The 17,144-nt window shown below is 37.6% G+C and overlaps 1 pseudogene across 1 annotated transcript; it reads right to left on the reverse strand.

Moving 5' to 3' along the window:
* Window positions 1-9,483: 9,483 nt before the first annotated feature.
* Window positions 9,484-11,173, reverse strand: LOC143542798 (F-box/kelch-repeat protein At1g57790-like; annotated as a pseudogene). The gene is made up of 2 exons (XR_013136954.1): window positions 10,709-11,173; window positions 9,484-10,636 (listed from the first exon to the last, which is right to left on the reverse strand). The product of XR_013136954.1 is annotated as an F-box/kelch-repeat protein At1g57790-like (transcript).
* Window positions 11,174-17,144: the final 5,971 nt, after the last annotated feature.

A 17,144-nucleotide genomic window follows, 5' to 3' on the forward strand; every position in this document is an offset into this window, starting at 1 on the left:
AAAGATAAATTTGATCTAATACTACACATTTATACATTACAAGAGAGATTTAAATACTTTCATGCTTTTCCTTTGAATAGATTAAACCATTATTATTAACACGTCAATAGATAATGGGATAAACTAGTTGTGTTTGTCTTTAATAAATATATGAATCGTAGTAGTCAGGTTCAACAATTTAAACCATCAATTGTGTTAACCCGAGAAGATTGACATCCCTAAATGTTTAGTGTATTTACGTTTGCTTGTTTATGTATTCATATAACATACCAAGGCCCGTTACTATTTAGTATAGTTTTATGGAATTTTAGTATCATGTTTTACAAATTTAAACTAGTTTTATTAATTTTGTAGGCCCAACCTATTGATGTCGGTGTTCACGTTTATTTAATTGGTGTTCGCTTGATTGTGTACATCTATTCATATTCAGTTATCTTTGTTCATTTGTTTATAAATGAACACCAACACGCCTGTTTTCTAAACGGATGAACATGGCCAAAAAACCCATTTGTTTAATTGTTTATGTTTGATCGTATGTTTGATTTATATAAAACGAGTGTATGCGAACATGCCTTATTCGTAGTCATTCAACTCGTTTACAAGCCGGTTATTACCACAATGGATTCTAAGAATGCAGGGGAGGCCCTAAGGGTGGGTAATGTGGGCATCCGGCCGGAACACGTGTCTTTCTGTGGCTATAATTAAAGTCAAATGACAACGATAGCTTCATGCATGATAATATCTTCCATTATTTGATGCCCATGCTTGTTCATTGGCAAATTATAAACCACATGCTTTACCTTATCATATGTAGAGCCGCGTTACTTCACGTCTTCTAGCATTTATTTTATGTGGGAAAATATATTTTATCAATAAAGTATTATAAGTCTTCACTTTAAGAAATTCTTTTTTAAAAAAATACGGACTTTACAACAACTTTTTAATAGGATGGATAATTATTTAGAATGGTTCTGGATGTTATTAAATGAGAAAAAAACTATTTCTCAAGTTTGTATATAAACGACGTAATTGATATGCACAATTTGACTTAACTAAATTCAGATGAAATACTTTATGACTTTGATATTAATGTCAATTCTCAAGGTTTTATAAAAATATAAATTTTACCACAGTTTTTTAAAACATATAATAACCAACTAATCATATGGGTCGTATGATCAGTGATATGGTTCATATCACACCTGTTTTCCGAATAAAAATTTATCAAACAACGGTCAAATTGTTTATATGATTTGAACACTTGATGCATAAGATAGTTTAATGAGACAACATTCGGGCTATAAATGACTATATAACGATACGATCTAAACATGCCTTGAAGAAGTAGGTTCTACCAGGGCAACTTTAGTTAATTGTAGGCATACATAATCCAAGAGGTGATCCAAGAAATACTAGTGTATACAATAGTAGTACTCTAGTGTTGAAATGGACTATTTTGAGTGCTTAAACAGGTATTTTATAAATTGTGTTAATTGGTAAAATGTATTCACCATCTTATCACTAACATATTACGTATTCTTTTAAAAGTATTTTTGGATAATCGTATAGGAGATTAGTAAAGATAAGTTTTATAGACAAATATAGAACAAAATTTGAACGGATATTATTTTTCGTTCCAATTTGTCGGTAACATTAGGATCAGAGCCACCGTCACCACATCTCCGTCTGCCATACCTAAACCCACCACCGTCACCACATCTCCGACCACCACCAACCTCCTTTTCCACTTCTCCGTCTCCATCCCTCCGCTGCCGTTTGCCATACCTAAACCCACCACCGTCACTACCTCCCCGTCTTCACCACGACTCCACCACAATCTGTCCGACCACCCCCTCCCCCAAACCTCCTTTTTGATTTTCGCAATTACTATGCAGATCACTCCTTCCATTCGCCATGTCTGCACTTCTTTCCATCTGCTCAGTTGTGTCAGTTTCTGTAGCGCCCACAAGGTGTTCGATGATATGCTCGGTGTAAGTTTTTCAATGAGCTTGGGTTCAAAAAGCTTTTGAACCGTCGGGTGTTAGCTCTTGTTTCTTTTCTTTCTTTTTTTCCTTCTCTTTTTGAGATGGAGACATTGCCTAAATGTCTTGGTTGAAGTTGTTCTCAATTCGGTGTTTTTTAGGCCATGTCTAATGGTTTTTGGCTTTGCCCCTTTAAGGGGTTCCATTGTTGCCCCGATGGTGTTGTTGGGTCTAAGGGGTTCCGAAGGCTTATGCCTCATATTAAAAGTCACCATTTTGGTTCGGATGATAGAAAAGATACTTTGAGGCATGCTATTGCTGAAGACCCTTATCTTTTTACCTCTGTTTGCAAAGCCCTTAGGTTGTCTGAACAATGGTTGTGTTGGGAGTGCATGCGTCTTTATTCCTGCCGTCAGGCGTGTCACCATGAAGATCGGGTTATTCGGTTTATCCCAAGGGAAGGGGATGAGGAGGATTTTATTGTGGGAGTCCCTAGACCGTGTGTCGCAATGGGGGCTTCCTCGTCTGGAGAGGTATGTGTGGATGTTGCTCTTCTTGACCGGGTTTTTTCTCTTCTTATTAAAACTGTTAAGAGCATCCCTTTTAGTTGTCGCATGACGTTTGGCCAAGCCTTGACCACAGCTTTGGATAACGTGGTGGCTATGCCAGATTCAGTTGATGCATGGATTCGACTATTACTTTAACCTCGGTGTACGTTGCATGTGTTTACGCTAGTCAGCCGCCAGGATAAGGGTCGGGCAACAGGAAAACCGGTCAATGCCTCAGTATACAGCGGGCGTTGGCCCAATGGGGTGACCGTAAGGGGTTTGGCGCTCTCATTCAGTCTTTGTTTGCTCAACCTGCGATGGAGGGCCCAAACGGTTATAAGAAAGGGTTTGATAAAAAAAAGCGAGGATACGGGTTCTAACGTCAAGCAGTGTTTACGTAAGGTTACCGATGGTCACTTTACCGCTGCAGTTAAGGTTCTATGTTCTTCTGGGGTCGCACCACTTGATAAGAAAACTTTGAAGGCTCTTGAGGATAAACACCCGTGTATGCCTCCCCTTACCATGCCCGCTTTCTTACCGGCAGAGCCTCCCCATGTAGCAGAGACTGACAGTGTACTGGTGTGTATCAAATCCTTCCCTAAAGGGACATCATGTGGGAGAGATGGTTTGAGGGCTCAACACCTTTTGGACGCCTTTGTGGGGAAGGGTCCGTGATCGCGCCTAGTCTGCTCAGGGCGACTACAGCTATGGTTAACTTATGTTTGAGGAGTGGGTGCCCAAGGAGTTTGGCGGAGTTCGTTGCATCTGCTCCCCTTACGCCTCTTCTCAAGCCCGATAATGGGATTAGACCTAATGCAGTGGGTTCGATCTGGAGGAGAGTAGTCTCCAAGGTGGCTATGAAGGGGGTGGGGAAGGATATGGCCAAATATCTTGGCGACTTTCAGTTTGGGGTCGGGGTTCCAAACGGGGCTGAGGCAGTTCTTCATAGTGCGAATAGGTTTGTAAATGCGCACCACCGGGACGGGTCATTGGCTATGCTTACCGTTGATTTCTCGAATGCCTTTAACCTTGTGGATAGAACTGCTCTTTTAAATGAGGTAAGGAAAATGTGTCCATCCATCTCCGCTTGGGTTGATTTTTTATACGGACAGCCAGCTAGGCTTTATGTGGGAAATGATAATATTTGGTCTTCCACAGGGGTTCAGCAAGGGGATCCCTTGGGGCCTCTCCTGTTTGCCCTTGTTTTACACCCCCTTGTCCACCGGATCAGAGATCGATGTAAGCTTCTTTTTCACGCCTGGTACCTGGATGATGGGACCCTTATTGGAGATGCTACTCAGGTTGCCAAGGCTTTAGACTTCATTAGAGTGGATGGCCCCTCTTTGGGTCTCCTTCTCAACATCAAAAAATCTGAAGTTTTTTGGCCTACATGTGACGGGGTGAAGACTCAAGAGGGTTTATTTCCGCGGGAGATTGGTAGGCCGGTGCATGGTGTGAAACTTTTGGGTGGTGCTGTCAGTAGAAACGGGGAGTTTATTAGTGGTTTGGCCCTCAAAAGAGCAAAACATGCGGTTGAGCTGATGGAATGCCTCAAAGGCCTTCGTGACCCTCAAAATGAACTCCTCTTGCTTCGTTCGTGTATGGGGGTCGCTAAACTACTGTTTGGGCTTAGGACATGTCAGCCTCCTTATGTCGGAGGAGCCGTCTCTGTTTTTAACATGGGTCTTCGGAAAGCGATCGAGGACATTGTGGTTTGTGGGGGTGCCTTTTTTGGGGACCTCCAATGGAGGTTAGCTTCCCTCCCAACCTGTTTTGGGGGTCTTGGGATTGGCTCGGCTGAGGATGCCTTTTCCTACGCTTTTGTGGCTTCAAGGGCCCAATCTTGGGTTCTTCAAGACCACATCCTTCGGGAGTGTGGGGGTGGGTTGCTTGACTCTGATTATAAGGGTGCGTTAGATACCCTGCATAGTTCTCTTCCTGATCTTGATCTTGGCGGTTTCTACATTAAAGACACCGCCCCTCCTAAAGCCCAGAAAATTCTGGCGAATGCTTTATATGGAGAAATCGTCAAGACAGTTGAAGAGAAGTTCGCTTTGTCCCCGCGGCAGCGAGCTGTGTTTGAGTGTTTAAGTGCCCCTCATGCTCAGGATTTCCTGTCAGTTGTTCCCATTGAATGTTTAGGGCAACGTATGTCGGCAGTGGAATATCGGGCTATCCTCAAATACCGGCTAATGGTACCCCTTTTCCCGGTTGATGACCTGTGTCCTGTATGTCGGAAGGCTTGTTTGGATTCTTTTGGGGAGCATGCAGTCCATTGCAAAGAATTACCGGGCTTTAAATATCAACATGATCTAGTTCGAGATGTGCTTTACGACGTCCTTAAGCGGGCCGGGATCTCGGCAAGAAAGGAAGCCCGGTGAACTTCTTGACCGACCCTTTAGATGGAAGATCAACCCTACGACCCGCTGACATTCTTGTTTTTAGATGGGAAGGAGGTAAGAACGCGTGCGTTGATTTGCCAGGTGTGTCCCCCCTCGTTGGGCTACGGGACCAAGGGTTTGTGGTGGGTCATGCGATAAACAAGGCAGAGGCAGGTAAAGTAGCTAAGCACGAGAAATCTTGCCTTGAGAATCAGCACGTGTTCGTACCATTTTCTTTTGACACCTTTGGCGCTCTCGGCCCTGACGCGGTTCAGTTCCTTAAGCGGGTTCAGCAGGTGGTCGGCAGTAACTTCGCTCATGCTAAGGGGAACGTTGTGTTTAGCAGGGTAGGGTTTGCTATTCAGAAGGGGGTAGCGGCGCAGCTTGTTGCCCGTCTATCTGCCGTTAGTCTGTAATTGTCTATGCTATTTATAAATATCAAAGATCTAGCAAATAGATCTTTTAGCTTGTGCATATTAGCTCCTAGAATAGACTTTGCAGCTAAATATTGAATAACCTTTGTAGGAATTTTGAAGACGAAATACGTTTTAACATGTATTTTAATTTGTAATCACAAAAATGGATTGTTAACCTTTTTCCACGATATAATTTTTATTAACATTTAACACAACTCAAACTACGATATAATGTTATTTCGTTGCGTATAATGTTATCCTTTTTCCTATATTATTTTCTTCATCTAGTTTTACTCATTGAACCGAACTTGTTCGGTTCACTCACTTAAGCCGCTTTACTCTTCACCTTTATGCGCTTACATTTATCAAGTGAGTTTACACACCCCTTTTTCTCATTTTCATATTTTTGGGATAGCATGTATACCACTATCAAACCATTTAGTTTTTTTTTTGCCTCATTTTCTCAATTACAATTCAACCTCATGTATATGTGATAATTACCTGTTAAATGTTTATGCCTCGTATGACTATGTGATTATGTGTTAGTCTCATCTTCATATAATATGATCATACGCTCACCCAAGTAATTTGGCTTTTTGTCAAAATAAATAAATAAACAACGGGTCATCGTTATTTGTTTTTCATATTCATTTATTCTTGTGATTATCCATATTTACAAGTGAAAACAATTCCTTGATTGCCTCGTTAAGTGAAAACAAAAGTCTACCGTACTACTAACCTCGTTTAGTGAAAAAAGAAGCAACACTTTTCAAACAATTAAACAGAAGCCCAAACGAACAAATGGAAACCACAACGTGTAAAGAAAGTAAGAACGAGAGAATCACCTCCTTAATCATTCAATGAGTCCCTAATAGCCCCGTTTAGTGAAACAAAAGCCCACATGTCGCTGCTAGCCCATTCGAGGAAAATAAAAGCGACATTTTTCAAACGAACAAATGAAAATCACATAGTGTAAAAGAAGAATAGAATGAGAGACTCATCTCCTCAATCATACCATGAGTCGCTGAGCCGACTAAAAATGCCCATCAGTCGCTACTAGTTTCGTTCACTGAAAACAAAACCAAACACTTTTCAAATGGACGAATGAAAGCCTAAATGAACAAACTAAAACGAAGAGGAATAAAAGAAGACTAGAACGGTGAACTCACCCCCTTAATCATTCCACGAGTCCCTGGTAGGTCCGTTCAGTGAAACAAAAGTCCACCGGTCGTTGTAAGCCCAGTGAAAACAGGAGCGACACTTTCAAACGAACAAATGGAAGTCTAAATGAACAAATGGAAACAACAACGAGTAAACGGATATTAGAATGGGGGGGGGGACTCATCTTCTTAATCATCCCACGAGTGCCCGATGGCCCCGTTTAGTAAAAGAGAAATCCCACCGGTCGCTACTAGCCCCGTTCAATGGAAACATAAGCGACACTTTTCAAACGAACAAATAGAAGAACAAACAAACAAACGTTTGTTCAAATATAATTTGTTTTTCACTATTGAAAGAGTGAAAATTATGGAAGGAGTCAATTACGGTGTTGTTCAAAGGGTTGACCGGTTATTGAAAATGAAGATAAGGCAGTCTTGCAGGGTGACCTTTGATGTTTTGATTAAATGACTTTAGCTTACATACTTGTTGAAAACCATTAACGGTTTTTGGTTGCTTGCGTTTTCTATTTAAACAATGGATCTCCATCGTTCTTTGTTTAGAAATGGTGTTTGTGTTGTTTTTTTTTTTTGTCAAATCTATGTTTTGAGGATTTTCATGACAAATTATCAGTGTGATGGATGATTTTATGGATGATTTTGGCTGAATTGGATGGTTTCACATTTGTAGGTAAATTGTTATTATGGGAATTCCCTATTTCTGTATTGGTTGCATGGCGTGTAGTACCATGTCCTGTTGTTACCAATTTTAAATTCTTTGATAGTTGTGATACAGGAATCGTTTGTTCTTTGCTTACAAAGGATATATTAAGTGTTAGATTTTTGCCATATTGTAGTGTTAAATGTGAAGTTACTGAACGGAATGGAAGTACTACGTTTTGTTCACCTAGGACCTGTATAGTAGCAATTATTTGCGGTTGAAGTTCGTCTGCGGTGAAGGCTCTTCAGATTTTCTGACGTGTCATAGTTAAATTCATTAAATTCTTTGTTGTTATTGGGTTTTAAGTCTAAAGTTGTTCAATTTATCTGACCCATTAGCCAAAAAAAACAGCTTAAACAGACTATTATGAAACTATAATATATTAAACTTCAACATAAGTTATGTTTATTTCATTGACGCAAAAATGTCAAGAAACAAAATAATTAATGCCCATTTATAGATTGGTATTGAAAGGTAGATCTACAAAACAAAGTAACAAACTAATAAGAATATGTTTAACAGTTAAGATGTTCAACTATGTTATTCTTTTACATGAATTTTGAACTCAAATTTCTACCAGAATCATCAAGTGTGTTTTTAGCACCGGATATTTAGGTCCAAAAAACAAATTAAAAATCATACGGCTAACATTAGTGATAGCTTCTTAAAAAAATCTAAAACTGAATAATTTATAATTGAACTCTTTTTAGGGTCATGTCCCCCCTAAGTAGAAAGATTTGCACTCATTTGCAATTGCTAACAAGAAGAAAACAAAAGAATGTTGGGATACGAACTCAAACCCGGACGTCCACGGTGCTAGCACAATAATTTTACCTTACCAGCACACTACACCAATTAAATCTAGAAGGATAGAGAGTAAAATGTATATATATTATTAATATATTTATTTTTAAAGAAGACTCAATATATTTGGGACCTAATTGCCTAAAGGCCAAGCTTTACCGAATTACTTCTTGAGAATATATTTTTCAAAATAGACATGCATATATTAGTCTATATCTCTTCAATCATTGATTTTTTGACCAATAAACAACTAACGTATTTAAATAATATCTTTTATTTTAAAATCGGATATTGAATTTTAGTATATCACTATTTTATAGTATTTCATATCAAATATTTGGTGAGATTCATTTTTAATTTAATGAGATGTTATAACCCGTGTAAGGGTTATCTATGTTTGATGAGACTCATACTTGTGAATTCGGGTCAAATACATGAGAAACCTTCATTTACAAATAAAACAATCTGAAATATATGGAGGTTTTGTTTATATATATTTAAGTTGCTCAAAACGGCCAACAATATATGTATATGCAGGTGGAACCGTTAGCAGCAAAGAATCTTATTGGTGCTAATTTGAATGGCATGTCGGATTCTTATGCAATCATCACTTGTGGTATTTAGTGTGTGCTTTGAAACTGCTTTTGCATTTATAAATGTTTAATGTTTGGATAAACAGGTTTTATGTTTCTTAAACTGGTATAATAATAAGTTTAGTTACTTTTAGCAAAATTTATTTTGTTGCTTTGGTTGTTTGATTCAATCGCCTGAGAGACAAAACGGTAATATGTCGGTTATCATTTTGACTGTTGCAAGGTGCAGGCCTTTAAAAACATATTCACATCTGTTAAGGTAAAATATAAACCAAAAAAAATACAAGAACATTAACTTTTATTGTATTAAAATTTATATCACTTACAACAATACGTTGTCTATTGTTGTATTACCATTTGTATGGTGTTTTATTTACATTGGTTGTGTAGAAGAGGAGTCATTCAGCTACTATGGCGGTTACCGTTTTCACCTGTTGCAAGCTGCATACCTTTAAAAGCATACAATCCATTCATATGCCAGGGATTAAATGGTGAAACAAGAAATAAATCCAAAAGGATATTGGTTAACACGTCAAAATACAACCATGAATAACTCATCTCATCCAAACATGCCTTATGCTCTCATTCATGTTACTGAATTAATGTAGTCGTCAAATTCACGCGTTGATATTCTCGTCCACCGGATGGGTAAATTATCAGTTCTGATGGACACTTGGTAGTTACACAAAGAGAGCAATACACCAAATACGATAAAAGTGTTTTTTTATAAACACAAGATTATATTTAGTTCTCTATTAAAGGAACTTGTTGATTTTAATGCCATTCGTTAAAAAAATTATGTTTTAAGGTTGTTAACATCACCAAAGTACATAACATCACGAGAGGAAAAGGGGGGGGGGGGGGGGGGGGGGGGCTCAAATTGCATGCCACATATTGTTATTTTAGGACCAGCTTGGTTCAATCCACGTATGAGGGTCACAAAAAGATATTTTGGATAAATCAGCCACAAAAAATTCTTGGATGTTGTCATCGAACGTGTGATACCTGCATGTCTCGAGAGAATAGAACACCACCTTCGTTTGCCATAATTTGGGAAAATAGATCTTGTTTCCCATTTCCGGTGACTTGGATTCAAGGCAGATGCATGATGTAGTAGAAATAAAAATCATGTGCTTTCCTAAACCGTCTAATTTCTCCCATTCTTTTGTAGAATCGTTTAGTTTGAAGACCTTTACACATTCTTTGAACTCACACACGATAACAAGTAATAGATGTTGATCACATTTTGATACAAAGATCGATGTTGGAGAGCTACAACAGCTTCTAGGCATTTTTTCTGTAACAAGCTCCCAATTGTATTCTTCTTCACCAATATCTCTAAAAGCATCAATACATTCCTTGTTACGTAAGGCATAAATATCTCAACCACTGAATGTTGGAATGTGAAAAGAATATGGATCATCGGTGCCAAAATCCAGACGATACCTGTGCCATGACTGTGGTTCATGTGATACGCGATAGATGTAGACATGCCAATTCCCGACATCCACAAATCCAACAACCAGACAATCTGGGGAAGTAGGTGGTGCTGAAAAACAAAAGCTTCCTAAACAAGGACGCAACCATGGCAACGTTTTGATATTACGTGTAAATGGATTAAAGAACACTAGGCTGCCACTAAGAGTTTCACTCATCAAAACCCAACCATAGCGTGAACTGTATATCTCGTATTCACCTTCTAGTTCATCAGGTGTTTCTATAAAATAATTGCCACCATGTATGGGATCTATAATATTAAAAATGCGTTGCTTTAACACCATCAGCCATGGCGAAACATTCCTCCATTGAATTAGCGGTGCTGCCAGACAACATTTTTTGCATGTAGCACGAAACCTCATATATTCAATACCAACACAAAGCTCCATAATCATTTCCAAAAGATGAAACGGAACACTGAGCAGGTGCGACTCATTCGTTGTGCTATCGTATTCAACTTTTATTGTCTTTATGACTATCTCAACATCCTTGTCTTGCAGTTTTTTTTGCTTTGGTTCGCAACGATCAACCTCTAACCTGCACAAAGTATGATAATAAGTAGAAATTTTCTAGCTAAAAAAATGCACATTAAATATATACAAGAAGTACCTGCATTCAAGCATTGCCCACACCAATACTTGGCTTTCTCGTAAAATACAAGACATTGAACATTGTGACATGGTTCTGTCTTTGACATGGAATGAGTGTACTATGTTGTCCATCTCACCAAGTATATGTATGCAACCCCCGATTTCGGAGGTAACTCTAGAATTGTAGGATACGGAGTACGAGTCGTCTCTAGCGTATTCTATAAAAAATACTGCATCTTTGAGGTCTTTGATTTCGTTCCACGTCATAATAGTCTTGTCAAGTTTAAACAAATACACATCACCAATCACTCCATTGTCTTCTCTAAAACAAACCTTAATGAAAAATAACTCTGTGCAAGACCCTTTTAGAAAATGACGAATGGAGCCAACACTATCCCGAGAAGGAACACGAGTCAAACAACTACCTGGGAACGGGGCTTTCACAAACGGCAGTAGACTTATCACAGTTTCGTTACCATTAACCACAATGTCATTTTACCCGTTTACCCGATTATATACCCAAGTAGCCCGATACAAGCGATAAATGGGTATGGGTTTAGGAATGCCTAAACCCGTCCCAAACGCGACCCATTGCCATCCCTATTATTCAATCAACCCAAAAAACTTGTTAAATTGTTGTTAGTTTTAATGGTATAGCTACTCATTAGAATACTAAACGTAAGAAAATCGTAGCAAAACCATGTCTAATAATTATGGAATAAAGAAATCGTGGTAACAAAGAAAGATTAACAAACCGAAGATGCTTCTGTCATTGCTGCCGTCACGTAGACTCCTAAAACTTAATTGCCGACCTCCTTTTTATTTTCGTCAAGTGATATTCTTTGGGCTCGTATTAGATGGCCCAACAATTAAATAGGTGCTTTATATTCTTGTTGAATTATTGTTGTGTTTTGACTTATTGTTACTTTGTTTTAGTTGTTAGTTATGCTTATTTTAGTTCATTATGTTTTTTCTTTGAACTGTGCACTTTTATAAACCATCAAAAACAACCCAAACGCGCCCTGACTCCACAAGCCGGAGAGCAGCGTAGAGCCACAACGTAGGGATGAGCATTTTGTGCCAAATACTCGTACTCGTACCCGTACACGTATCTGTACCCGTACAGATTTAGCTTATTCAGTACTTATATTGGTACTCATTTTTGTTGAATTTTGATACAGGTACAATCAGGTACGTGTACGGGTATGGTACAAGTACATTTGGTATTTTGTACATGTTTGAAGTATATAAAGGTTTAATTGGGATTCTTCATATTTAATATATAAAATAAATTCTCCAACCATGTTATTATTGAACAAGTACCGAATGTTTCTTCGAAATTAAATAATATAACATCCAAGATTCGAACCAACAAACAAATCACTTAAAGTTGGCCACCGAATTAAGGTTCTTCAATACTATCTTATCATTAAATCGACGGCCAATTTGGTACATGTGCTAATTTGGTACCCGTCACGTACCTGTGAAAGCATCGATACCCGACTAACTCAGGTTGTTTGTTACTCGTACCGGTACCGGTTTCAAGATCGTCGAAGATTTGGAAATAAAAAAGCAAAGTGATACAAAAACGGGTACTGTACCAAAATACCCGTACCAATACCTGTGCTCGTACCCGTACCATACCGAAAAATTTTGTACGAGTACAATCGGGTACAGGTACGGGTACGGGTACGGATACGGGTACTGTCCCACGCTCATCCCTACCACAACGAGAAACAATTACATGAAATTAAATTTACAAAAATTTAACCAATCTATCGATCTATATTTGGATCTATATTCGTATTAGTTCATTTTGTTTTGGTTCATAGTTTATATTAAAATCTGGATTAAAAAAAAGTTTTTTTTTGTTATTCAGTATCTTTTAGTTTTTTTTATGGTATCTTTAGTTCATTTTAGAGTTAAAATTGTTGTGATACAAACCTAATAGCTAAAATAATATGACAATGAGATATAGAAAGAAATAGAGAGGTTTCATTAAGGCTACCTGTAGTGGGCGTAGACGTTGGGCAAAATTGGGCGATGGCCGGCGAGAATCAATACCCAATATTGTGTACGTGCTCTCACAAGCGGAATGAACATCACTTCCATTAAGTAGTTCAGCAACGAGGACAAAACTACCCATTTTGGGGTAGGCCCTAATATGGCTGGGCACATCAAATCCGGCCATGAGGGGAGGCAGGGTAGTTGACGGCCAAAGGCCCGACATCTCGCTAGGCCCGGATTTTTTTTAAATATATATTTTTATGAAAAATAATATGTGTAATCAATGTTTCAACACAATTACATGATCACTAGCTTGGTCTAGTGGTAAAGAGGTATGACATCTAACCAAGAGGTTGTTGGTTTCAGTCTTACTTGAGACATTTTTAAGTTTATTTTTATACAAAAGTTTTTTAAACAAATCAAATCATAACCAAGTAAGCCCCTTTAAAATTAAATTGTTTAAACCCAATAAAATGTTCCTTTCACTTAAGGCCCAAAAAAAATTTCGCATTTGGCCAAAAAAAAAATTCTGCCTTCTTGGAGCCGGCCCTGGGGCACATCAAAGCTGAAACGAAGGCCGGTTTTTATTTCACCTGGGGAACTCATTGGGTTGGCCCACATGCTTTGAATAGTCACTCGAAGGCCTGGGTTCGATTCATCCCGTAGGGTGTAGCCAGCAACTATATAGATTAAGATACCAATCACAAGAATCACCACGATGCTAATGACCAAGTTTAGCTTCCAAAACTTCCTGGGATCTGCAATCTATGGTAAAAAAACATAACTACATTGCTCGAAGTAGTACAATAGATTTCTTACGGCATATGTTGTGAACCAGCTATTTAACAAGCCGACACCCGGGTCAGTGCTACACGGGTGGAAATATAAAAGTCATAAATTAAACACATATATATTTTTTAATATGCTTTGAGACGAAAACATGATTTATAATTACAAGTCATATTAAAATGGAAACATATCGTTCGTTAGTTGAAATGGGTCAAGAATGAAGGTAAACGGGTCCATAGAAGTTTGCATGAGATTTCATCCATTGAACTTTAAATTTTTATGTATTTGCCCCGATACATAGGCAAATAAATTAAAAGCAGTAAGTTACATGTATGAATACAACTAAAATAAACAACAATACAAAAAAGATGAAAAGGTTTTGACCGAGGATTCGTGTTAAATACTGGTTTTGTATAACAAATTTCAAGTCTATTTCCTAAAGTATTATAACAGCCGAAACACTTGTACTGCCGAAGAAGACTCTAGCATCGGAAATGTGTGCACCAAAGGATTTGTTGGAGAAAGTTCAAGCGTATTGTTTTGAGTAGAGGTGGTAATGTGAGTGGGTTGGGCTGGATTTAGGTGCTGGGTCAGGATGGGTATGGGTCAGGATGGGTATGGGGTCAAGATGGATTTTTAAAATAGAGGGTTAGGATGGATATGTGTCAAGATGGGTAAAGCAAACCCATTTTGACCCAATTGAAGGTTGACTAACAAAGGGTTTTAAAAACACTTCAAAAAAATATTAAAAAAACTATTAAAAAAATAATAACTAAAAATATAAATAAAAAACGCAAAATGTAAAATAACTAAAATGTTTCCCACGTCATTCTCGTTCATTAAAAAAAACCGTTTTGTACCGGTTCAGGTTCGAGTTTTTAGGGTTTTTATTCGGTTCGGTTTTCTTTTTATTTTCATTTCGGTCGCTTTCGGTATCCGCTCGGTTTCGATTTCTCGGTTCTTTCGATTTCAGTGTTGTTTTGTTTTAGTCAGTTTTTTCGGTTTCATTTCGTTTTTTTTGTTTCGTTTCGATTCATTTTTTTTTATTTTGGTCGGCTACGTTTCAGTTTTTTTGTTTCGCTTTGGTAAACTTTTTGATTACATTTCGTTTTTTTTTGTTTCGTTTTGGTCAGTTTTTCGGTGTTATGTCGGTTTTTTGGTATCGTTTTGGTCGTTTTTCTATTTCGGTTTAGTTTCGTTTCAGTTTTTTTGTTTCATTTTCGTCGGTTCGGCGATTTTGATTCGTTTTGGTCCGGTTTTTAAATTGTATTTAGTTTTTTTATGTTTCATTTTAGTCAGTTTTTCAGTTTCCATTTAGCCTTTTTATTTCGTTTCGGTCGTTTTTTTATTACATTTCGTTTTTTTTTGTTTCGTTTTGGTCAGTTTTTCGGTGTCATGTCGGTTTTTTTTGGTATCGTTTTGGTCGTTTTTCTATTTCGGTTTAGTTTCGTTTCAGTTTTTTTGTTTCATTTTCGTCGGTTCGGTGTTTTTGATTCGTTTTGGTCCGGTTTTTAAATTGCATTTAGTTTTTTTTTATGTTTCATTTTGGTCAGTTTTTCAGTTTCAATTTAGCTTTTTTGTTTCGTTTCGCTCGTTTTTCTATTTCGATTCAGTTTCGTTTCGGTTTTTTTGTTTCGTTTTGGTCGGTTCAATGTTTTTGTTTTGTTTTGGTCAGCTTTTCAATTGCATTTCTCTTTTTTTTTTCGTTCTGGTCGTTTTTCTATTTCGGTTCAGTTTCGTTTTGGTTTTTTTTGTTTCGTTTCGGTTGATTTGGTGCTTTTGTTTTGTATTGATCAGCTTTTCAGTTGCACTTCGTTTTTTTTGTTTCGGTTGATTTGGTGCTTTTGTTTTGTATTGATTCACCCACCCAGTGATCAGGTGGGTGAATCGATGGAACCATTTTTTCATTAAGTCAAAAATGAAATGTACATGCTAAGATTCGAACTTGGGTCATTTCTAAAATTGAAGTTTTAATAATTATCCTATAAGCCAACCAACCAAACTTCATTGATGTTTTTATAAAATTTTCAACAAATCATGTAGTTTTATAAAATTTTAGTTGAAGCCACATCACATATTTAGTTAACTTTTAATTGAATAGTTAGTACACCACTTCGTGGACGAGCATTATCTTAGTGTTTTGATGATTCAAACCATGTGTACTAAAATGTAAAAAGCGGATTATTTTGGGGAAAGTGATGATGTGATTTGCTATTTTGCCATATCTTTACAAAATACAAATCTAAAAGGGCAAAGGTAAAAAAAAATGGAGGTGTGAGTGGTCTTGGGTGGGTTCGGGAGCTCTTGGGACGGCTGGAAACACCAACAATGTGTCCCTCGATTTTTCCTCTTTCACTTCATCACACTCAAAGGAAATGATTTAATTTATTTAACTCCATCTCACTCGTATTAATTGTTAATTTGATATATTGTTTTTTTTTACTTTTAACCCGTAAAAAGCATAATCTATAACCCTTTTCAACAAATTTAACACAAGTGAGGGTGTTTCAATCCATCTTAAAAGTGTCATGTCATCTTAATTTATGTTGGCCATTAGAGTATAACACATGACCTTATTTATACATACATTGCATTTGATACCTTTTAAGTTATTTAAATAAATACGCGTTTAAAAAAATGTTGGATTATTTGGTATTGACGAGATCCCGTGGGTTAACGCTTCTCATGATTACCAAATAAAGTAACAAAAAAAAGGTGCTAAACAACTAGACATTCATCCATCCCTAATTACTTGTGTCCTATTGGTAAGAGACTTGGAGTATGTTTGGTTGGAAGTAATGAAATGAAGAGAGAATAAAATGAGAGAAGGAATGGAAAGAACAAGGGAATGAAATGGATCATTACCATTCATTTGTCTTGTTTGGTTAACCTATGAGAATGAAATGAATAATTACTTTATGTTGTTTGGTATCCAAAAAAATTGTAGGAATGTAACAGAAATAATAAAAATATTCCTATCCCAAAATATATATTTTTTAATAAAAAAACCCTGAAATAGCGACAGTGGTGGTGGTGGCTCCGGCGACGAAAATGGTGGTGGTGGCGATCAGGTGGGGTGGTTTTGGTGGTGGTGGTGGTAGCATTGGTAGTGATGACGATGGTAGGGTGGCAACAACGTAGGTGGTTGTCAAGCAGCTATAGTGGTGGTGGTGGCGGTGAAGGTGGTGGAGACGGTGTCAGTGGCGGTCGGGTGGTGGTGGTGGCGATGGTAGTGGTGGTGGTTGTTTTTAGGTGGTGGTGGTGTTGAGAAAGTAGGGTGAACGAGGAATAGAATGGAAAAAAAAAGAAAGAAAGGGTGTTTTGGACAAAAATCAGCTAAGGATAATGTATCCAAATCTGTTATGTGAGGTTTAGTGCTAAAACGGTGATAGTGATTATATGAACGAAATAGAGATGAACACTGTGATTTGGTACGAGGAAAAACCCTTTGATCTTGTTCAGATCAAAAGAAAAAAAACCCCGGGTGATAGCAACTCGTTGATCACCAATTTATTAATGAAAAAATCGGGTTACAATGGGTGGAGATATTGATCAGTATTACAATGATAGCTAAGTGAACGAGCTGTGATAGAGAGAATGCTCAGGTGTGTGTGTTTACAAGGTGTGTTCTAACTGATCAATTACCTCATGTTTAAATA

This window comes from Bidens hawaiensis, unplaced genomic scaffold, assembly GCF_021521415.1.
Source record: "Bidens hawaiensis isolate Kalapana, Puna unplaced genomic scaffold, B.hawaiensis_p1.1 tig00012997_1, whole genome shotgun sequence".
In the NCBI taxonomy this organism is placed as follows: Eukaryota; Viridiplantae; Streptophyta; class Magnoliopsida; order Asterales; family Asteraceae; genus Bidens; species Bidens hawaiensis.